The sequence below is a fragment of the Puntigrus tetrazona genome, chromosome 18 (genome assembly GCF_018831695.1).
Source record: "Puntigrus tetrazona isolate hp1 chromosome 18, ASM1883169v1, whole genome shotgun sequence".
Classification (NCBI taxonomy): domain Eukaryota; kingdom Metazoa; phylum Chordata; class Actinopteri; order Cypriniformes; family Cyprinidae; genus Puntigrus; species Puntigrus tetrazona.
Window position 1 is genome coordinate 19,143,081 of NC_056716.1, and position 23,640 is coordinate 19,166,720.

Sequence of the window (23,640 nt, forward strand, 5' to 3'; positions counted from 1 at the left end):
GGTTTCTTGTTCAAAAATACATTGTGGGCGAGGCTTTGCCTCGTTTTAGAGAATTCACCACATGCCACTGAATATTACTTCAAATAATAATATCATTTAAAAATGTCAACACAAATTCATCAGACCAAAAACATACATATCACACATAGTCAAATCATGTAAATAAGTTAGATGGAAGAATTAAGCCTGAAGTACTAAACTAGACTTTCCTCCTCCAAGATAGCAAGTCATTCACTCTGGGCTACAATGAGCCACAACACGGTTCACCCACTAGCCAGTGACTCACGTCTGTGTCCCAAACATGAAACAGATTCATAGAAACCATGGCTTTTAGCTAAAATACTACATCTGGGCTTTTGCTCAAAGCAAACAGGAGCTAACCAAACAAACCCTAATTAGTGCGATGACCTCCTTATCCGATGAATCAGTGTCCTCGTATTTATTAGTTTAAAATGGAAATTCATAAAGGCGCGCGTGCTTGGTTGGTTTTTTGGTTTATGGAATGGTTCGTGCTATTCCGTTTCCCTGTTGCGAACCGCTTCCGGATTTGCCAGCGCCTAAAGCCTTTAAATGCGCGTAAATAAAGGTCCGTCGCGTCTCTCGCGAGGTTTGAAGTTGGACGCGCCGGGCGCTGCGCGCCAAGAGGTGGATGAGACGCCGGCAGTAAACCGCGAAAACCAAAAACGCGTCTCCTGGGAGGAGAAGGCGGGGAATCACCGTCCTGCGGGGGTAAGACTGTATCTTTAAGCGTGAAAGCGTCTCCGTTTCCAAGTACGCGGGCGCGTTTTGACGCGCGTCAGTTGTTCCGCGTCTAAACGGCGGGTTGTGGGAAGTTTGTTTACATGCCGTTCTGTGGACCGGGTTTCAGTACTGCTGGTTTCTAGGCTTTGGCTCCGGTTTTATAGAGTTGGTGCTGCTTGGCGTTTTTACGCGGCGCCGCGTTCATGAATCTTGTGATTTTGTTTCCCTGCCGCGCGTCAGCGGCTCTCTGTCATCATTTCATTCATAAACAGCGCTGTAATTATTTGACCGTTCCAGAGATGTTATCACAGTTCTGCTGGCCTAATGATCAGCGTATTTCCCCACACTCTGAAAATATTACAAAATTACGTAAAGCCAATAAAACACTGAAAGTCATTTCTATTCTAGGATGTTTTATTTATATACTTGAATAGATATTTTATTTCCAGTGAGTGCAGTTGCCAGGCTAGCCTGGGTGGTTATTATTTTAGAAATGCATTTTTATATTGAAACAAATCTTTGGAGAATAAGCCAGAAAAGTGATCAATCTTGGAACTTTGTATTACAGCATTTCCAGTGTTTCCTTTCTCCCAAGAAGACTCATGTAGAAGCCCCTCTGGCTAACTAGTTTAAAAAGTTCCCAACTTCTTCTAGTCTAAAGTTTTGCTTCCTTACGCCAGCCTGTATAGATTTTCATCTCCGTTAATGTTGGCGGAGTCGGTAAGCTGGAACCGCAGCGCAGTGTGGCTTCGGTAAAGGACTTGGCTTTCGTGGCATCTGCCATAAATGCGTCCATGTGGATTTGCGAGTGCATTTGTATTTCTCGTGTCCCCTCAAGAGCTCTGATTACATGGGTCAGCTCCTCATTACAGCTCCTCGTTGTAAATCATTGAGTCTGGAGGGCGCCTACCATGAAACCAGAGGAATTAGGTCAGATCACACGCTGTAGCTGAAGTTCTCTCGTGCTCGTAACAATTGCCAGCCTGCCCACACTTCCTGCTATGAATAGATAATAGTATGCTAATAGAGTGTATGTCATGCCCCAGGTTTGGCCTCTTCAGACCGTGAGAGCATTGCGGTAGCACTTTCAGATCTGCAGTAGTAAAGGGGCGGTGTGTCAGGCGGTCAGGGCACACCAGCAGGTCACGAGGTCTCTGGTGAGAAATCGGCGTGAGGGCCTGAAGTTGCCACTCTTGTTTTCAAACCAGGTTCATGCTGATCCTAAGGCAAACTGATTTATTCCGGTTAAAGCCGTGGTTCCTTCACGGCTGGCTTGTAAACAATATCATATAAAATTCCCCCAACTAACCTGTAGCGGATTATGATGGCGTCTAAAACACAAAAAGCTTTATACAAAATAAACAGCATTAGAGATGTGCAAATGTTTACAGTATGGATCGTAGGTTCCATAGTCGTACTGAATTGATAGATGTGTCGATTGCATTTTAGCCAAGTAAGTTTTAAATCAAATATCATCAGTGGTGTTAACGGTTTTTATTCTGATCTGTGATTTCTGGTGCCATAACCATAAATTTCCTCAACGTCTTTTTAAAATGCTGTTATTATTTAGCCATTGTTAATCTTCTCTCATTCTTTTTACTTTTATTTAACAGGCAAGAATTATAGTAAAATGCATCTGCTAGACATTTATAAGGATTCAAAGATTAATACATTTCTGAAGCTGTAAGTGAGTGTTATTTATTATTACTGATATACTTTTAGTATCTTTGAATATTTAATATTTGAATATATATATAATAAGAAGTTTTTGGGTTTTTGTAATGTTATGTGCTTTTTGTATAACTAGTAGTGCTGTCAAACAACAAATCATGATTTATTGCATCCAAATATATATTTTTTATTTAAATGTGTACTTTGTGTATATATATATATATATACATATATATATATACTCATATATTATGTACAGACATAATATAAAGTATATTAATATATAATATAACAGACAAGTATATATTTCGAAAAAATGTTTATATATTAAATACATTTATAATATACATTTTATGATTACAAACTCTCTTATATTAATACACTTGAAAATATTTCTGTATTTGTGTGTATTATAAATAAATAAATAATTCGCACATTTTGTAAACAAAAGGGCTTATGGATCGATTTAATTATTTAAAAAAGCACTAATATTTAGCCTTTTCATTGCAATCATTTTATTGCTTCAGCAATCTTATTTCATTTTAGTTGCCAATACAACAGTTGTAAAAAGTAAACTTCATCTAATATTTACATTTAGTTTGTTTGTTTGCTCAGCATTTTAATACTTGTAGTTAATTACTTAATGTTGTATGCATATAAAACACATTTTAAATTCTGTAAAAAAATCATATTGCAGGTTATTAAGTATCTCTGCATATTTGTTTTAAAATATTATACACCAAAGTGATCATTTTTTTAGGTCTTGAATTAAGTGTCTTGATAATATTGTACTCAGAGAGGATTAATTAATGCATAATGTTCTGAAGTTTTGTATTTAACAGTCCAGCAGTTGAGTGTTAGCATGCTAAAATCTCTATGGCTCCAGCTCTGCATTCATCTCAACCAAAACATGATAAATAATTAAAACTGTAGTAGATGTTTTCCTTCTGATGTAAATCGTTCTGGAAGTCTTTTCACAGAGAAAAAGCTCCATATTAAGGCTGGAGAGTCATGGCATACATGCACAAATACATTTTCAGGCTTTTTTTTTTTTTGGCTTACACTTCTCATGTTATCTCTTTCATACTTTACTTTGCTAAGCAAGGCGTTATCTTAAAAAAAAAAAAACTAAACATTCCATTGCAGTTATCTTATACGAAGTCGTTTAAGGGCAACGAATGATGTTCCTGTTTTAGACGCTCCTCCGTTATCCGATAATTTACTGAATCAAGCTAAGCGATTTCAGTTATTGCTCGACGTTGAACTATTTTGCCTTTTTCACGCCCTAGGTTAGTCATATATGTTGGATAACCAATGGATTGTTAATCATTCTGACCCATCCCTAGTATATGAGTTTCCGTCATCTTTAGCTACACGAACATTTTGGCCTGAGATCTATACAGATTATGATTTTAAATAACTATGAAATCTGATTGTGTTTTTATTTATGTTGTGTGTGTGTGTGTCGGCATTTGAGTCATAAATGTGGCCCGTTGGATGTTTATGGCCGTGTTTGTGGTGACTGGCAAGCAGCAGTGTCCGACAGCACACTGTCTAATGGGCCATTGCTGAAAGCTCCTGGCACAGGGCAGTGTGTCCAGAGAATTGTGGAACTGTCGATCCCCTCAAATCCAGTGGCTGTGTAGCTGCCACTAAAGTTTTCTGTAAACAAGAAGTTCATATGAGGTTATAGTGTGTTTAGGTTGCTAGTATCGATAAAGCGATTGACAATCCAAGTAATGTCTGTGCGATCTCTTTTGACATATTTTCATCCACAACATTCAGTCATAGCGTGACATCAATGGCGGGTGACGTCATTGACCAGCAGCATGTGTTAAGCATGCATGGTGAGATCGGCACGGACACTGACTGCCCCACGAGAGAAAAAGCATGGGCAGCAGAAAAACAAGTTAGATGAACTAAGCTGACCCAACTTCCACAGCCGGAGCCTGCCCCCGATCTCCAACAATGAGGTGCTCGCAGATTGCAGCAAGCCATTCTTTTTCTGTCTTTTCATCCCCACCTCAGATTATTGTAATGTGGTGGGGCTGGGTCCTCCTGTAAAATGGTTAGAAACGGAGTCCGATGGCAGCTAGGTCACCGCGTGGTACTTCTTGGCCTTCTGTACATACTCCAAGTCAGGGTTTCCCAGGGAAATCCAGTTCCTTATGATTAAAGTCACGACGATGCCTCCGTGCTTTAGACATATGGAAGAGACCGCAGTTTTTGTCTTGGGTCGGTGCTGGGAGCTCAGCGACGCTTGTGTAACACTGGTAACGGACCTGTCCCTGACTGGTTTGGGGCCCGGTCATGATTACGCTCAGCCGTGGTGTGTGAAGTAGCCCACCATGTCTCGTGGCATCAATCTTTAAGAGATGCTGGCTGTATTTTGACCTCTGATGCCTCTGGCCCTGGTGATCACCATGTTTTGGTGCACATAACAACACATCCAGTGGAACCATAGATCAATCATGGGTCTTCTGTGGTAGTGCCTATTATGCAGATGGCGCCTTCTGGAACACCAGTGCCACGCCCTTATTATTGGACAGTCTGTGAGCAGACCCTTTGATTATCGCTTCCCGGTGCACTGAGCTCCAGTGCCTTGACCTGCCGTATTCCCCTGTGGAAACCTGGTTGTGGTGTTAGAAGCTCTCTGTGGGTCTCCAATTCGAGGCCCATTTGAAATTTCAGATCATTATCTGACATTTAAAGACAGTGTTCTTGCTGGCTCCACCTCTATTAAGAGTGTAGGATTTTCAGGCCCTGTCAGTGGCTCCCCTTTTGTCTTGAGTTGCTTTCCTGGCGTCCAGGGCTTTTCTACCACCATCAGGCTGGTTATATTCCAAATGTCCCATCTGTTATATCATGACTTTCAGTTCTCCCACCTTGTAACTTTGACCACACGTAAGCCCAATTGTATGTGTCAGGATGCCATCACACTCCTCTTACACTTGTCTTCAGGTGCCTCGCCTATAGGGGTTAAGGCCATTCTACACACAAAAGTGTAGCTGCCTCTAAGGCCTAATACGCAGGTATGTCTATGCCAAGACATCTGCAGTACCAGAATTAGTCCCACACCTTCCCAGCTTCTGAGCACTTTGCTTCATTCCTGGAAAGCTAGGCGCCTTCGATTCCTAAGCAAGTTTTATATATACGCTAATTCAGTGACGTCACCAACCGTGATGTATGCTTTCTATAGACTAATTACACACTGTTCACACATAAAAGTTTACACTTATCAGAAAGGATTTCAATTAATGTGTCTTTTTGTTGTCATGGGTGTGTCTAAGTTTTTCTTATCCCTCACAATACATATCGTTTATGAAATAAATGTCTGTGTGCATGTGTGTAAACATAAACCCAATTTTTATATATAGTCGCCATGTTAACAGTATATGCATTGTGATTAATTGTAGGTGGAGTAATAACATGGCTGTAAAAGTAGTTGCTTGCTGAAACTGGCACGTTACTATACACGTGAGATGTGATTCACCTCATAGTAATAATCCTGTATCAGATTGCCATCCTTGGAGTGAAGGCATACAGATGCTGCCCGATTTTTGTTCTTTTGACATGTTTGACACGTTAGTGTATGCACAAATTCTTTTATAACTTCCAATCGCTGGTTTATCATTCATATACACTTATTTATGTAAGGCCGTGAGTGTTTTTGACATATATGTTGCTTAAAGATTTACAAATCACAAGAGGAAAACCGTGCAACATTTATCCGATAAGTCCCATCATGCTCTTCACAGCTCAACCAGGATATTTGTACCAGGTTGTGTGCTCCTCCTTCTGATCTCCATGAATAACTGGAGATGGTGCAGTCAGATGACTCAGGAGATGTGAGAAATGTGCTAGATCTTATTCCAACTTTGCCCAGCACAGATCCGAGGGCTTGTTTGGCAGGCCTTTGGAGAGTGCTGGTGGGCGTTTTGTGATGAGGACCTGTGGGAGAGTCACAAACAGGCGCGGGTATGGCGCCGAACTATTATTACTAAGGGGCAGAGCGTCACAGCTGTGGCGGCGTTCGGCTCTGGGAAATATTCTAGGTTTCCTTTATTAAAGCGATTGGTAAAACCACTCTGTCCTTTTGGAAGATGTGTTCAGAAATGGTGGATATTTTGAGTCTTCGCAGCCCTTGCTGAACTGATGCTCGATTTTAGAGAAAACATGTGAACTGATGGATTCCTGCCAGTATGAGTATTGTTTTTAAACCATCTTTGTCATATAAAGTAATAAACAGAGTAGATAGTACATTATCTACTTTGCACTGTGTTGTTAGGGGATGCACAACAGTTCTTTGCTTGGCTTTTGTGAGTAATATTTTCATTCATTCATTTGTGTGTATGTGTGTGCAAATACAACTAATTGTGTTATTGACTATATACCACAATATTAACTTAGTAAATGTCACATTTCCAACTAGTCCAGTGTTCAAAGTGAAAATACCGTACAAGAATAGACAAATTAATAGAAGATACGAGTAAAAGTACAGATACACACAAAAAGCGTACTTAAATCAGTAAAAAGGTGATTTACTTTGTTATTGTCCTGATAATACAAGCTAAACTGCTATTTTGATTATAAACATTATACTTTCATGTACCCTATTTGCAGTCTGGTGCACAGAATGATCTTTTTTGTTATGGAATGCACATTTCTCATTATCCAATCAGTCATAATGAAAAACACTGACCTTACGTTGATTTATTCTTATGCTGTTTTTTATGTTGATTTTAAACACTTGTTTAAGTTGGCCTTTAAAGTGTGATTGCTTGTCTTAAGAACTGCGAAAGTCCCAGAACTCCCTCCTCTTGGGTCTCATTGGAGATCCGGCAGAGGTTTTTGATAGCTCCCAACCCAAATGTCTGATTTCTCTTAGACAAAGAGTTCAAAAAATTGTGTGTCTAAGATGGAGACAAAGATAGCAGGTGAAGAGAAACAAAGTTGTCTCAAGGCTTGGTCTAAAGGGACAAAACAAAAAAGGAAGAGCGAGAAGTCTTATCTTCTCAATTCAACCTGCAGGCTAGAGATTTGCTGTTGTCTTTCTGCATTGTCGGTCGGATAAAGTGCTGCGAATCTTCAGGAATCTCCTGACATTACAGCTTATACCATTACATGAACCTGGCGCCAGTGTTATGAATTGCTGTCGGATGAATCGTCGTCATTAGTTCACTGATATACTCTGCACAGCTCTCATGCTTTTTGTGGGTTTTGACCTCTTGGTTTTCTTTAGTCCTTTTCTTACAGAGCTTTAAAAGGTGTGTATATATACTATATATAAGCAGTAAATTCTCCATTTTTATAGAGACATTTCAGCATGTTCTCTTTTAAATGTTGATTGAAAAGAGTGAAATTTCTTTCCAAGGTCTCTAATGAATTCTTTATTTGCATATGATTTGTTTTTCATCAGTCAGGCATTAAATTGTAAAACTAACATTTTCACGATCAGAATTTAGAGACATAGTTCTTTTGTCCTTTTGTACAGTTTCTCTTCATTAGTGACCAGCTCCCTGCAGCAAAACCCTATCTTTTACTTTGATTTTATAAATTATGGTAATTTAATGTGTACAATTACAGCATTAAGTCAGCAATACGTTGATTAATGTCTTAATCTACAAGGAAAATCTAATAATTAGTAGCGTCAGTTATTATTGTGAGTGTTTACAAGCAAGCGTTTCTGTAAACTCTAACTTTTGAATATTTGCACTTGTTTGAGAAAGTATCAGGTTGCTAAGATTTCTTTTAAAATTTCTTAAAAAAATTTAAGATCACAAGGCTGAATTTATTTGATCAAGACTTACTGTCTGTATTTATCCATTTCTTTTTAGTTTTCTTGTCTTCTAAGTAGTAATTTCTTTTGAAAAGAAGGAGAAAAAACTTCCTGATTTCAACTTGCACTGTGTACTGTTTAATGAATAACTCAAATCACGCAGCTTGCTGAAGAGAGGTAACATTACTTTTGTAAGCCAACAGATTTTATTTTTTTACCAGCATACAATAGAAGCGAAGTGGTAGTAGTAGTGATGATGAAGAAACAGATCATAACTCGGCACATATATGGACCAGAATACCTTGTATAATAGTGTGAAGCTTGTTTTGGTAAGCGACACTTTACACTATAAAATGAAAGTACAAAAGCTGTCATTCTGGCAGTAACTTCTCGAAGTACACCTTTGTACTTTATTTACCCCTAAAAGGTGCATATTAGTGCCTAAAATGTACATTACTAAAGGTGCTGCCTTTTTTACCATTTCAGAGTTAGCTTTAGAAATCATCATAAGAATGCTACTTTTCTTTATTCTGTTGTGTACCAGTCTACTTGACAGTGCTTTTTATTTTGCGATTTCTTTCTCTCACTCTTCAGGCACTCATTGTATTATTGTTTGCTTTCTACAAGTTAGAAAGTTGCGTTTTTAGTATTTGTATTTGGGATTAAGACAGTCTCTGCTTTCATCGACATCAAAAGAAGAGGCAGAACTGAAATTCTCACTGATAAAGAGATTTTGAGAAACAAACACTTACACAAGTTAATTTACCACATTGTCAACAACAGTCCCCCGTGTGCCAGCCCTGAAGCTGTTCTGTCATATTGAAGATGCTCTGTATTATTTATTTACTATTTTTTTGTTTAGCCAGGAAAGTAGTTCCTCTCAATAACGTAGGAGCTCAGTCTTCTGGGTCAATCTGTCTTGTCTTGGGCAGGCCATGATAATCAAGCAGGTTACCCCACTATCACAACAAACAATCAGAGATTGTCTAATTTTGTCCGATTTTTTTTTTTTTTTTTTTACTTGGAAGCTGGGCAATCTCAAAAGGAGAGAAGGGTTAGCAGGTTATTTGGGTGTCTCATCATACTGGGTAGGTCATATAGAGCATTTTGATTGTCTGAGCTTTCCTACTCCATCACCAGATGCTTCAAGCAGGAGTGTCATTATTAGCTGTCACTGTCTCTGCTGGCTCTGCCTTACTTGTGTAGCTGTGTAATGTCACAATATGCTGTTCTGTCACCAGGAGAACCAGCCTTTAGAAGAAGGAAAAAGCATTTATGATGTCATTCTTTGTGGCAGCTGATGCTCTGTTGTGATTGACTTTGCTGTTTTTATGTTTTGAGGTCCTAGAGACTTCCAATGACAGTTAATAATGGTAATTTGAAACAAACTGTGGTACCCAATCTCCCTGTGTTTAAAAACGTTACTCTGATCTAATAACAGCAGTCACTTAACATTGTGCTCATAACATGATCTTCTCTGAAACCCCAAACAGAAGATGACTTGTTTTGATTAATGAAGTTTATATTGTTCTCTTTATGGTTTTTATTTATCAGCCTCGAAGACATCATCATGAGCATTCACATCAAAGCTTCTTTGCAATCTTGGCTCTGTTCTTAAAACGTAAGCAGGGCAAGATGAACTGATCGTCTCCATAGCCAAAGGCAAAGTTAGAGAGGACTGAGGCTTCCTTTGTCCCGGAGTGGTTCCAGGGTATGTTAAGCGGCCTTCGCCAGGATTCCCTATGCAAACCTCCATTGGACCAGCTTAAGCTGAACAACCAGAGCCTGCTGATGTGTGGAATGAGATCTGAGATGCCACTCAGTACTCCAATTCATGCTTTCCAGTATCCAGATACATTGTACCCAGGATTCCCTGGAGCTGAGATGTGGAATCCAACCACGAAGGTGGTGAGGCTGCCTGTGCCTCAATGTTTGGACTCCTTCATCTTCATCTGACCTCAAGACAGGCAAACCCTTAGTCCAGTTATGGGTGTGGATCTATGGTGGAGGCTTTACTTTTCCACAGTCACGGCATCCTGGATGTATTATGATGGCCGTTTCCTCAGCCATTCGCAACAAGTCGTGGTAGGTATCCATGAACTACCGTAATGAGAGCAATCCAGGCTTCCTGTGCTGCCAGAGTGAGCATTAAAAGGTAATGCTGGTCTATTTGACCAGCGCCTGGCTCTCAGTTGGAGTGTCAAAAAGGTATTGCTGCGTTTGAGGTGATCAGTCTTCTGTAACATTGTTTGGGGGGAGAGTGTGCTGGTGCTGGCTCCGTGGGACACCATTTGCTTTCACAAGGCAGCCACGGACTATTCACCGTGCAATTCTCCAGGTGTGGCAGTCCCAACAAGCTGTAAGTGGCAGTGGAGCCAACCCAGGCCTGAAACCATTCCCTGACTCTGGTTTCAGCTTCTGAACTGCCCACTTGGACCATCTGGTTGATGAAATGGAGGCTTGCTTAAGGGCAGTTGAACCTGAAAAGATAGTCAGTCTTCAATTTGAAGTCATCTCCTGATCCTATGATGATAGTGAAGCATTTACAACAGTGGATTTATGAATTTCTACAGATATGCCAAGTGTTTTAATCCAGTCGGGATTTTCTTAAAACTGAACTGCTTTGGGATTGAACAAGGATGAGGGACGTACTTTCTTGTTTATATGCACCTGGATTTTGGCATCCATAACTCAGAGTCCTGATCAGTCGGAGACCAGTTCCCGTGAGGTGCATCCTTGGGCCTCCCTGGTTTCAGTGACCTAGCAGAGAGGCGGTAGTATCAGCATACCGGACCATTGAGAGATGAGCAAAGCAAGCCAAAACAGAGAGGAGTGCTAGGTTTGACAGGTGACCAACGTATTTCTCATGCCCCTTTACTGGATTTTGCTCAGAGGTTTGTAGAGAGAAAATGGCAGTGCCCGATTGTTCCTTCTTAACCATCGCCCACCTTCAACCCTGGCCTGAGTGGATGGGGTGTAATGCACGGAGATGAGATCCCGCTTGTTTTTGGATCTCTTTGAATCAGACGCTGAATTCCTCGGATGGAGGAGGAGGCCCTGAGCAGGAGGATCATGTGAGCACTGCAGCAACTTTGCTAGTAGGGTAAGGTAAAATTTGATACCAAACCTACTTCATGAGATTATTTTCTATGTAGATTCGCATTGAAACATGTAGTTATATTGGTATTTACTCATTTAATTTATGTAGCTTCTGCACTCATGAGGGAAAAAATGTCCAAAACTTTACTTTTAAGGTACAACATCATCTTGTCACTTGTCACTTCAGTATTTGACACTAGTACTCAGACAATACACTATGAACATTTTAGGAGTAAATAAGTTAGAGATGCCCTTTTCAGAAGGTATTGGTCCTTTGATTAACTAAAGGTGGCCTGGTCTCCAAGGGTCAACTCAACCCAGCTGAAATTTTTTGCTTTTTCTAATATTTTTCCCTGAAGAAAGATAAACATGTTTAGTGAAAGCTGAAATATTAAATGTTATGGATGAATATTTACTGAGTGATCTGCTTTTTTTGTAGAGTGAGGAGCAAAATCAATTTTTGAGATCAGTAGGTCTATTAGTAAAATCTCCTGACTTCAGCAATCTTTGTGGTATTATGTACAATGATGACCAATCAAAAGTGTTTTTTTTTAACTGTCCAAGTTCCATAAATATCTATTTTCCCAGGTTTGTTTGCTCCTGTAAGTATAATAATAATTATTTAATAACTATTATTATTATTATTATTATTATTATTATTATTATTGATATCGCGTTAAATATGATTTTAAATTTAGTTTTGAAACTTTTCTTTTCTCGCAATCTTCATTTTCAAGGTGCCCTATATCATTCAGTCCCCAAAGATACGGGGGTTTCGGGCAGTCATATATTGTTGAATATTATCCATTTTCAGCTCGTGAAACTACAAATTTGAACTGGGAGAGGTTTTTGAAATTTGGGTTGATCTGACGTGAATGACCTACAGTATGAATTTGTTTGTTAATAAAAGGAAATTGTAAATTATTTCAAGCCTTGCCATTTGTAGCTGCTGTCAAATTCATTTGTGCGGTATATATTCACACTTGGCTTGTGCACCAGGTTTCCATCAATGATGCAAAACACCTTTGGTTGTTGCATGCCTTCTAACTGAAGTGTGAATGTTTGTTTAAAACACAAATGCCATTTTGTGACATGTAGCATCATATAACATGTGGCACACATAAAATGGATGACCTTTTTGGTGCCTCTTTGTCCCTTTCGAAGCATCTGACAGAATTCTTTTTATATTTCACTGTATGGAAAAAGCAGTGTAAACATTCTGCTTATTTGCTCATTTTCATAGAAGAAAACAGGTTTGCGTAGTGTTGGAATGACAAATTTAGTTTAGGCGGAAATCCATAGCTTCTTTAATACAGAGAATATTATACTCATATTTGTGTTTACAAGACTTTACAAGGCATTTGTATATGTTTACTAAAAACACTGAGGTCGGATTGTTTATATTTATAGCTGAGAAAAATATAAACAGTGCAGATTTGGAGTTGTTTAATCCATAATATCTTGATGAGACATGCTTATCTGCTCACACTTTTTCAGTTAATGTGGGGGAAAAAAAGTCTTGGTGTTGCTGGCAGGCTAGTGTTGATTAGCATCCTCATTTGTTTGGCATAAATTATGGAGAAGCAGAGACGGCCTTTATTGTGGCTGTGAGCAAGCTTAGTTTCTTTCAATTAACACTTCATACACTCTTCACGCTGCAGGGAACGACACAATGCTAATACATCAATGAACATGATCAGTAAACAAGATCACAATAGAACACGCTTCAAAGTTAATCTTTTCCTGAAATGGGCTGATTCCCCTTTAATAGCTTGTTATGAAGACTTTCCTGGGATCGTGCATTAAGATTCAGAGCTTCTGTTGTAAAGGACTGCAAGGTGTTCTTTACAAGAGCGTGGAAACGTCATAGCTATTGAGTCATTGCATTGATTTTTTTGGCTTGAGTTGTTTTGGGGCACAAATGTATTGATGCATCTTGGTGCCATACATAAACTGACCTTTTGGTTGATTTCCTCGCTTGATGTTTCAGGGATCCGAGCGTGGAGGGGCAGCAGATTGGCCGCCGCTCACGCTGGAACATCAGCAGTATGTCACGCTTAACACTGGCCTGTCACAAACACTCCGGATGCTCCGAGCCCAGCAGTGCAAGTTCTGGGGATAGTTTCCTGCCAAAACTGCAGTATGTCACAGGTGAGAGTCACAGAATGAGAACAGCCACCCACCCACACCTCATAAACAAAGAAAATCATGACCACGCCCGCTTCTGCTTGTCTCTCCGGCTCTGCCTGGCCAGCACATGTGTCGTCTTCTAGTCTCTGGAGGACACCTGTAGTGCAGAACTGGCCAGCTAGTGGAGCTTAATGTGGGACTGGGGTGGTTGGAGTGTTCTCCAAAGACACTGCAATTATTTATATTCAGATTTTTTCAGTTGGCAGGTACTTTAACAGGGTACTCTGCATGGATCCTTAAACAGTATTAGTATTAGTATTAGTATTATTATTATGTTAATTTATTTACTTTCAATTTTATCATCTTTTAAATGAAGATGATCACTTAAAAAAAAGGTCTTCCATTTCAGATGACATGTTGGCTTAGACATCTAAATGCTAAACCAAATTAAAATTAATTGGCATTATGGTTTCTTTTTTATGATTGTTTATTTATTCAGCAAACATAACTAGCAACAACTATATACAATCCAGGGTTGCTTAAAAGGGACTTGCATTAAAACCCTAAAAGCATTATGATTTCTGTTATTTCTTTTGTAGATTTACTTGTTCACATGTCAGTTCATGCCAAGCAAGGCTGTGCATTGCATACAGTCTCTTGCATAAGAAAGGTATAGAGAAGGATTAAATATGAGTTGTAAGTTCATGTAGGGGTGTGATATGTCTGGTCTATGATGAAAATATGATCGCTTTAAAAATATATAAGCTTGCACAGAGTTTCCTCGCTCACACACTTTCACTACATGATTTATGTATTTGGTCCATGGGCATTATGAGTTTTTAGTTGAGTTTTTAACAGCGCAGGTCCATCGTAGTATGACAGAATAGTACACTTAAATCAGGTTAACATTCATAAATACAGTAACTTGCTTTATTACTTTTGCAGTTTGAATGAATCGGTTGAATGAATGACTCTTCTCGCTCACTCAATGAGAGGGTGATTTAAAATATTGATTCAAAAGACAATCTCAAAGCACTATTTATGCAGTTGTAAATGATATTTGTAAACTGCTGATGCCGCTTCTGTTTCACCTGCAGTTTAATTTAATTTGAATGTTAGAATTTTAGATAAATGTGATGCAGAAATCTAATAAGTGTAGCACAATTACTTTTTTTCGATCAATTAATTAAATTTAAAGGGGTTACACTTTATTTTTTTAGACATTCATGTAACTAAAGTAACTTTTGTAAATACGTGTCAACTACAATATTTATCTGTGTATATATACAATTATTTATTTTAGATCTCTTGGCAAGCATCACTAATAATACTTCAGCTTGTATAAACCAAGCTGTGTTACTCAAATTAAATAGAAATGCTTTACAGGATGTGGAAAAAGAGTGAATGTCTTTAGTTATTCATAGATCGGAATGACAAACTAAAATGAGTAGCGTGATTTGGCCTGGAACCGGGAGCTTGAGATTGAAATGCAAAAGCTTTCTACAAAAGCTGTTCTGTCCCTTCCGTGCCTAGCTTAGTAGTTGCTAAATACATTCAGAATGCATTCATGGATGTGTGTGATGGAGAAAATGTTGCAAATGCTGCTATGCAAAACGCCATCGTGAGTGGCTTTGAATGCTTCCCATTTTATCCATTATACATATATCTCACCATCAGGCTGTTTTCAGTGAAGTAGGTTTGATATTCTCTTTGTTATTGAGGACTTTGCTCACCAGTGGAAGCTATTTTAAGAGAAACTGAAAATAAAAGCAATTGAGTCTGAAGTTATTCAGGCACCTGCAACTAAACATAGGCCTTCTTGTAACATCATATTCCAAAGTGAGGGGAAAAGCAATTTTTTTTGGCTGCACTGAAGAGCATTTTGCTGTAGTTCCTCGCTCATTTAAACCTTTTCAGCTAAACATGTATCTTGTGGTTTGTTTCTATCCTCGTTAAGAGATGTGAGCTTTGGCGCCTTTCTAAACATAAGGTGAGAGCAAGTCACGGCATTATGTACTGGAAGCGGTCGCTTGTGCATTTGTATATTTAAACGTCTTTTGGCACAATTTAAAATCATCTTGTAAACCTTGGCTGTCTTCAGCTGTCATTACTGATTTAAGCAATGAATATAGACTGACGCTTTAATCGGCTTTCTGGAGGTCTTTGCAAGGTGACGCCAGTAGTGTAGCGCCTGGAAGCTCCTCAAGTTCTGGCTGTCAGTATTATCGGTGGAAGAAAACGGAAGAGAATTGGAGTTCCAGGTAGTGCGACCGTGGGGAGCAGAATTGAATTTGACACTGAAATGGAATGAATCGATTCTGATTTGAGTCTAGGTGAAGAAATACATGGAGAGCTGCAGGAGAAAGCCTTGTCTTGTTTATGTACTGGAGGTCAGGCGCCAGTGACTGCGCATACAAAATGCACATATGCGCAAATTGAATTATCGCCACTGCGGCAGTGTGCAGTCTCTCTGGCGCTTGCCCACGGCAAAGCTGTTCCCGGAGGATTCGCAGACGCCTACTCTTTTGAGACTGCTACTTTATGCACAAACAAGGTTTTTTTTTTTTTTTTTTTTTTTTTGCAGGACATAGAAACGAAGAAGCCTTATCAGCTTGGCTCATGAATATTAATTAGCGATGCAGCACCCAGCCGTGGTAGCTGACTTGCTAAAGTGCATAAACCGGGTCGTGGTCGAGATGGCAAACTCCATTTGGCCCATGCCTTTTTTGCCAAATTCCTAGTCTGTAAGTTAAAGAGTGATTTATGGTATCTGAACCAAGTTGACATTATGAACTTATTTGAAATACAAATCCCCTCCTCCTCGGAGCGTCCGGATTAAATGTCTCGATCAAGCACAGCGGTGATCGTTCATGGCTCGCTACTTAGGGTCGAACCTGCAACCAGAACAAAACATTTCCAATATAGCAGGTTGAAAAGGCAAGCGCTTGAAACTTGCTATTCGGTCGCTCAGATACGTGACAATCGGACAACAAACCAGTCTTAAGTCAGGGTTTATTTGCAGCAAAAGCCACAAGTTAGGATATTAAGTAGATCGTGTTCATATTTATTTCCTACAGTAATTATTAAAACTTTATCTTTTTGATTGTTAATACAGTATGCATAGTGAAAAACTTAATTTGGACAAGTATAAATGCAGCATTTAGATTTTTTTACCTCGGATTTTAGTTGCATCTCGAATATTGTCTTAATATCTTAATAAACTAAAATCAATGGAAAGTTTATTTATTCAACTTTCAAAATGTGTATAACACGTATGGGTGGTTTTATGGTCAAGGTACACGTATAGAATATTAAAAGAATATCGAACGTACAGTTACAGAGTTGAGAAGTTACCGCATAACGAAAATAACTCATTTGTCGATTCTCTTTTAAAAAGCACGAAATGGTTGTTGGAAAAATTTGTTGACTCATAGGCTAAGAACACAAGTGCTTGTCCCTGATTTTCTAGCGATTCTTTCATGAGGAGCTTTTCATGATTGTGAGAAGCAGTAAAGTTCTCTCACTTGATTTTCGTTCTAAATAAAGAACACAGTTCTGCTCTCTCGCTCTCTTTCTGTGACACGGATCAAGTGACATTCTGTTGCCATGCAAGCCGTGAGTCTCTATTCTCAACTATTTTCTTTCAACTATAGCACTTGTGCTTGAAGGGAAAGGGAGGTAAATAGCAAGCACTGAATGCTCTATGACAATAAGATTAGAAAATTATGCAAATAGAATTTTAATGTAGAATTTCCATAAATAACTGTACAGCAGGCAGCTAGTTTTTTTTTTTTTTTTTAAATTAGCAAGGTTGTGCAATTTACAATGTCATTTTTTTCTGGGTAGTTTTAAATCATGATTATGTCTTTAAATAAATACTTCACCTAAATTAGTTTGTTTTTTGTTTTGTTTTGTTTTTGATAAATATATCGACCATAAGGGAATATTTACAACATTTATTTTAAGTTTCCGTATTAAAGCCAAGTTGTGAATATTGCAAACAGACTAAAACATTGAGAAGAGCTTTGATACTTGATTGAGGTTTTGGTTCTGCTCGATCGAAGTTGAGTATATGGCTTCAAAATGAGAAAATGTAAAGCAATTTATCACTTTTTCATTAGGGCTGTTATCTTGATAATGCACGCATGCACCGCTACACAAACTTAGACGGTCATGCAGGCTATGTTTAGGCCTCCTGAATGTTTCTTGTGTCTAAATGACTTCACTTCTCATTTGCACTATGATAAATCCAATTCTGTCTTAGATTTGACCTAACCAACTCTCTCTCTCTCTCTCTCTCTCTCTCTCTCTCTCTCTCTCTCTCTCTCTCTCTCTCTCTCTCTCTCTCTCTCTCTCTCTCTCTCTCTCTCTCTCTCTCTCTCTCTCTGTCTCTCTCTCTCTCTCTCTCTCTCTGTCTCTCTCTCTGTCTCTCTCTCTGTCTCTGTCTCTCTGTCTCTCTCTCTCTCTCTCTCTCTCTCTCTCTCTCTCTGTCTCTCTGTCTCTCTGTCTCTCTGTCTCTCTCTCTGTCTCTCTCTGTCTCTCTCTGTCTCTGTCTGTCTCTGTCTGTCTCTCTCTGTCTCTCTCTCTCTCTGTCTCTCTCTGTCTCTCTGTCTCTGTCTGTCTGTCTCTGTCTCTCTCTCTCTCTCTCTCTCTCTCTCTCTCTCTCTCTCTCTCTCTCTCTCTCTCTCTGCTGTAGTGAGTATTGATGAAGTGGAGTTCCAGTGGAAGTCTCAGTTCAACCGCTGGCGTTCTTACATGCTGGACTGGAAGAATCAATTTAACGACTATGCCTCTGTCAGAAAGCAACAGTGTGAAGACCTTTAATGTCTCACCACATTTCCCCAAAAACAGCCCATGCAGTGCACTTAACTTCAGAAAGCATATAGAATCCACAGAAACTTTCCTCCTCCTATATCTTCACAACATGGTGCCTTTTTTGCTTCCTCTGGGCCTTGTCTGGAAGAGAACTTCTCAACTCAGATAGGGAATCCATATTCAGATACTTTGATAAGTTTAAGCGATACAACAAAATGTGTAAGCCGCTCTGGGTAAAAGTATGTATAGCATAAATGAAAAGCTATAATTATAACACACACACACACACATTTGTGTGTTTTGTTTTTGTTTTTCTTTAGTTTTTCTTTTTTTACAGCATAATTATACCACATGAAAGCATTTATTCCATGCAGCCTTTCATTTATGCTGGATTTTAATTAAACTTTAAATAAAAAAATATATCATTACACAAATGAGAAACTAATGACAATCATTTAAAAATGACAATGCAAAAAAAAAAAAACATATATAAATATTATGTGTATGTATGTGTATTTGTGTAATTGCTATCTTAATGGCCAAAAAGTTTTGTTCGCTTTGGTTTGGTAATGTGTGACTGTTTAGTGCTGCAATTTTATGCGTTGTTTAATATGGAATATTTTTCATGATTTGCTTGAGGTTTGTTCCTTGTTTTGTTAACAAAACAGTAATTTTTAATACTTTCCATTCTAATTAATGTGTTTGAGTGAATCTATAGAATTAAATGTGAATGAACGTAAATTCTGCATTTTATGATGAAATTCGTTTAATGCAGTATTGTTAACAGAAAGCTTCCTTCAAAAGTAATAAAGCGAGTGTTTACACGGCACATTTTGGTGCTTTAAACAAGTACTTCTAGAATGGCAATGAAGATGAATGTTATTGTTGCAGCAACGTGATGCTAATATTACACAATTAGTCACTGTTATGACTCTGTCTGTGCAAGAGTTTATGTAACGTTGTCTTTCCTTCTTTCTTTTCTGTCCGTTTTTTTTTCACTAATCACAAAATAGCATTATTGCTATCTGTTCTTTTCAAATAGTTAGCGTGACAAAATGTAATAAACTACTTGCTGTTCTTACCTTGTAAATATTCTCTTACCTATAACTCCACGCTCATCAATTTAACGTGAATGAAATTGGCGTAAAAGTCAGTTTACGACTTTATTAGAAAGCGTAAAGCATTGCTTGCTTTCAGCTGAAATGAACGATATACTGCTATTTATGTCCACTACTAAAGAAAACATAGGTAGTGATTCAGCCATTTCACCATCTGTAAATTTACATTCAGATGCTTATCTGGCACGCCTAACGTAATTTTCTAGAACTCCATGTGGCAAATATTCCTCTCATTAGGCCTTCAGAACAGAAATATGAGGAACAAAATCACAATGGGGCATCAGGTTGATGTGGACGGGTGCTTTTTCATTGATGGACGGAGTCGGACTCATCTTGCATATGATGCTGCAACACGATGACCTGTGCAAGCCAAAAAAAAACAGCTCAATAATTTAGTTGTTATAGAAACAAAATGTTGTATCTGTGCTGGTACTCTGTACTTTACTTTTTGTCATGTTTGTCTAGGTATTTATTTATATATTTATATAAGACAGTGGTCATAAAAGGTACATAGATCCTTGTTTTCACTTTCCAGACCTGATACCACATAAATGTAAATGCGCATATACATATATGAACACCTCTGAGTGACTTTACATGCAGACCTTGAGCCAAAACTCAACACGGATGACTTGCCCGCACTAAATTAACTAAAGTATGGAGACGCCACCAACTTTAGAACAGAAAAAAGGCACTTCTAAAACTGTGACATCAATTATAGAATTAAATTCTTTCACACTGACTAGAACAATCAATTCCTTTCGAACCACTCTTTATACAATCGAGGCATCGTCATGTTGAAGGAATATGTAATTTTTTTTGGAAAATAGTCAAATTATCCAATTCCCCTAGAGTTAAACAGTTGGGTTTGATTGTTTTTTTTAATCCATTCAGCCGATCCCCGGGTCTGGCTGTATCTTAGCCTGCTGCACCTATGGTAAGGTCATTGATTGGTAAGACTCGAGTTGGAAAATTAGCCTATTTTTTCCCTTTAAAATAGAAAAGGGTTCCGCCCAAACTGTTGCTATAAAATGAGAAGCACACAATTATATGCTTTGTGCTCATGGAAAATACTTTCCATTATAAGTAGTCAAACCTGTTCATTAGAAGGTGGTGTTCAGCAATATTGTGTGAGACCTGTTATTGGATCAACATCTTTGTTGACCCTGGAACAACACTGTGATTTAACCAATCAGATTTGAAGAAACATTTTATAGTTTTTGTGAAGTTTAGGCTTGCAATCAGTGTTTGGTGCTTGTACATCAGTGTCATTCATCTATCATTTCCTCGTGGATAAGGTTAAGGTGTAGCGATATGGTCAAAATCCAATTCTTGGATTGGTATGTTGTTCATTGTTGACCCAGGAACACACAAAACTCAATATCAGGACGTGTGTTTCTTCCATTAGTACCGTATGCATGTTGTGTGCAAACGCGATGTTAAAATTGAAACGCCAGTAAAACAATTTTGATTCGTGATACAATGAAAACCTCAATCAAACACAACATGCACTATTGTGAAGTAGGCAATTCCAAAATGATAAACCACGTTTTGTCAGTTTCTATTTTTTTCTGCCCTGTAATGGCCTAGTTACAGTTAATACTCCAATCATCAAGAACCACCGAACCTTCAATGGAGCTCCAGCTATTGTCCCTGCTCCTTAAAAGCCTCTTCCTCTTTTTCCTTTTGATCCTCCTTGATCACCAAGCTGACGTTTTTGCCAAGCCAGCTTAAAGTTTGCAAAGAAACCTTCTCTTCTAGCTGCAGATTGCGTTTTTGATGTGCCTGCAGAGCTATTGTGACATCAGCACTCGCATCAAGTGTCACTTTACGCTGTCTGATTATTCGAAGATCACAGCGCTGAAATAAATGCGCGTACTTATGAAACACCAGCTAATCTGATCACGCTGTATTTTTGTTTGCGTGACGCCTGAGCCATCTGCAGATGCTAGTTTGTATTTTCGCTGTGTGTCCTTGAACTCGCCCTTCCCTGCTGATAATATGAAGAAGCCACAAGCATTTGGCGTGTAACACTGAAGCTTTAATAGTCGAGCAGATGGAGTTGGGGTCTGAAATGCCATAGTTGTCCATTTATGCGTAATCATTTAGGACGCTTACTCGACTGACCTTTTCCAAAGCATTTGGTTAAAGGTGGCACTGTGTTCTGTTATTAAAGGCCAAAAAGAGCTCCCCAAATCGAGACGAAAGAAAGCATAGCGCTGTGTAATAATAGCAGGTGCCTCAATTACAAAAATATTGGCATTTTTTAACCGAGAAACGGTCGCGCTTTTGAAAAATGCTGATTTGAGACATGGTTGTGAGGATGAGGTAAAGCAGAAGGGATGTTACATGACTGACTTTACTGCAGTGCTGTTATAAAATCTCTATAATTCACTCTTCAGTCTATCAATGAATGTTTGAGAAGCACAAAGATTATTGTTTGTAAGAAATGTTGCTTTCTCCAGTGAAAAGTCACCTTGTCAGTATCGGGAGAAAAATATGCATATGTTTACCAGCTAAAAGAGACCTGTTTTTAAATCAGTGTTTTGATGTAGGATTATAATTTTGGATTATAGAGTCACTTTTAATCAGGAAACAATGGTTTGAAGATAAAAATGTTTTAATTTGTTCCTCACAAACATGCAGCAGCTCCTCGAGACGTTAACTGATGGACTGGAGTGATGTGGATTATTGTGATGTTTTCATCAGCTGTTTGACTCGCTCACTGATCCATTGTGTAGTGATAAAATGCTAAATTATGAACGAATAAGCTCATCTCACGCCTCGGATGGCCTGAAGGTGAGTACGTTGTCAGCACAAATGATTACAAAGAAATTAATATTTGAAGTTCACCAGCAATTTGTTAATGAAAATAGTTTTAATACGCCGGTCGTTTCTGTCAGAATGCGTCTCCGACTGACCGACGATCCTCATACGCAACGATTTTAAAAACTTTTCATGTCCAGCAGCTCTGGTAACAGTCACTCACACACCAGACAATTAACACTCCTTATGAGATGTGTGTGAGATTCAACACTCATGCTGCCTTTGACTTCCCCGGGGAAGTTCCTAATTATGAGTTCGGAAGTTATAATTACGATGTGATGTGCATTCAAGTGATTTTAGTCCGAGTAAAATGAACGCTTTGGGCAATTCATACCGTATTTCTTTCGCACTTCCTGACAAAAACAGGATGCTTTTTAGCACAAGTGTGGCAGAACGAAGAGGAGAGGATGTGTGTTAGCTGTGCAAATCATGTTTTATCTGTGTTTTATCATTCCTGCATTCCTAGTGTCGGGTTGTGCAAACCTCTGGCCTCATACGTGACGTATGAAATGTACTATATTACTGTATACGTGTTTCAATATGTTTTTTTTTTAAATCCATTTGTCATGGCCTAAAGAAAATTCCACGTTTTTTCTGGAGTTTTTAATTATGCAATAGTGAAGGTTCGATGCGTGTCTGCTCATTCAATCATTAATTCATGACTCTCGATGGCAGCAGCCTCATAGCTGATTTTAATAGAGTCCTACATCAACATGTTGTTAAGCAAACAACAATGCAATAAGCTATTATAACGACAAGCAATGAACGATTTGTGTTTTGTTTAAATAATCAGATTGAACCGCAGTAGGTTTAGCATTAGTGAATTAAAATATACGCAAAAGATCTATGCCGCCTCTCACTACGGTATCTAAAATATGAGGTGATTGTAGGCAAAATTATAAATGATGACATTGTCAGTAAAAATAATTATTTGCATTAATAATTGTTAAAAATATTTACAAAATATACAGTATATATTCTTATTTAATTATTTAAGGGTTTTTTCTCTCCCAGAAAGTTGATCATTTTCTCAAATATTTAATTTCTGTACTGTTTGTTTTATGTGCCATTCAAATAGCTTATGACTCAGAATGATTTATTCCGGTATTATTTAGATTGTTGCCTGCTGACCGGTGAGCCAATCCGTCCTCTCATTTAGAGGTAATTTTTGAACCCTGATTATAATAATGAGCGTGTGATCTTCATGAGGTCAGTGTGTTCAGAAGCGATACAGCATCAGCCCGCTGGATTCTCCTCAGCACGCTTCTCCGTCTCATCAGTCACAAACCAAACACACACCTGCATCTCCCACCCTGGAGCACAAATGCATTCTGTTTGCAGATTTCCACGGAGACCGCACCACACCACACGGACAAAACCACCGCTGGGTTTCTAATTACACTGTTAATTGCGCCCAAAGTGGGGATGGATTTAGAGTAGTGTACACTTTTTTTTTTTTTT

General features: G+C 38.6%; 1 pseudogene; it reads left to right on the top strand.

The window, feature by feature from the left end:
- Positions 1 to 4,213: 4,213 nt before the first annotated feature.
- Positions 4,214 to 18,536, top strand: LOC122362758 (annotated as a pseudogene).
- The last annotated feature ends 5,104 nt before the right edge of the window (positions 18,537 to 23,640 follow it).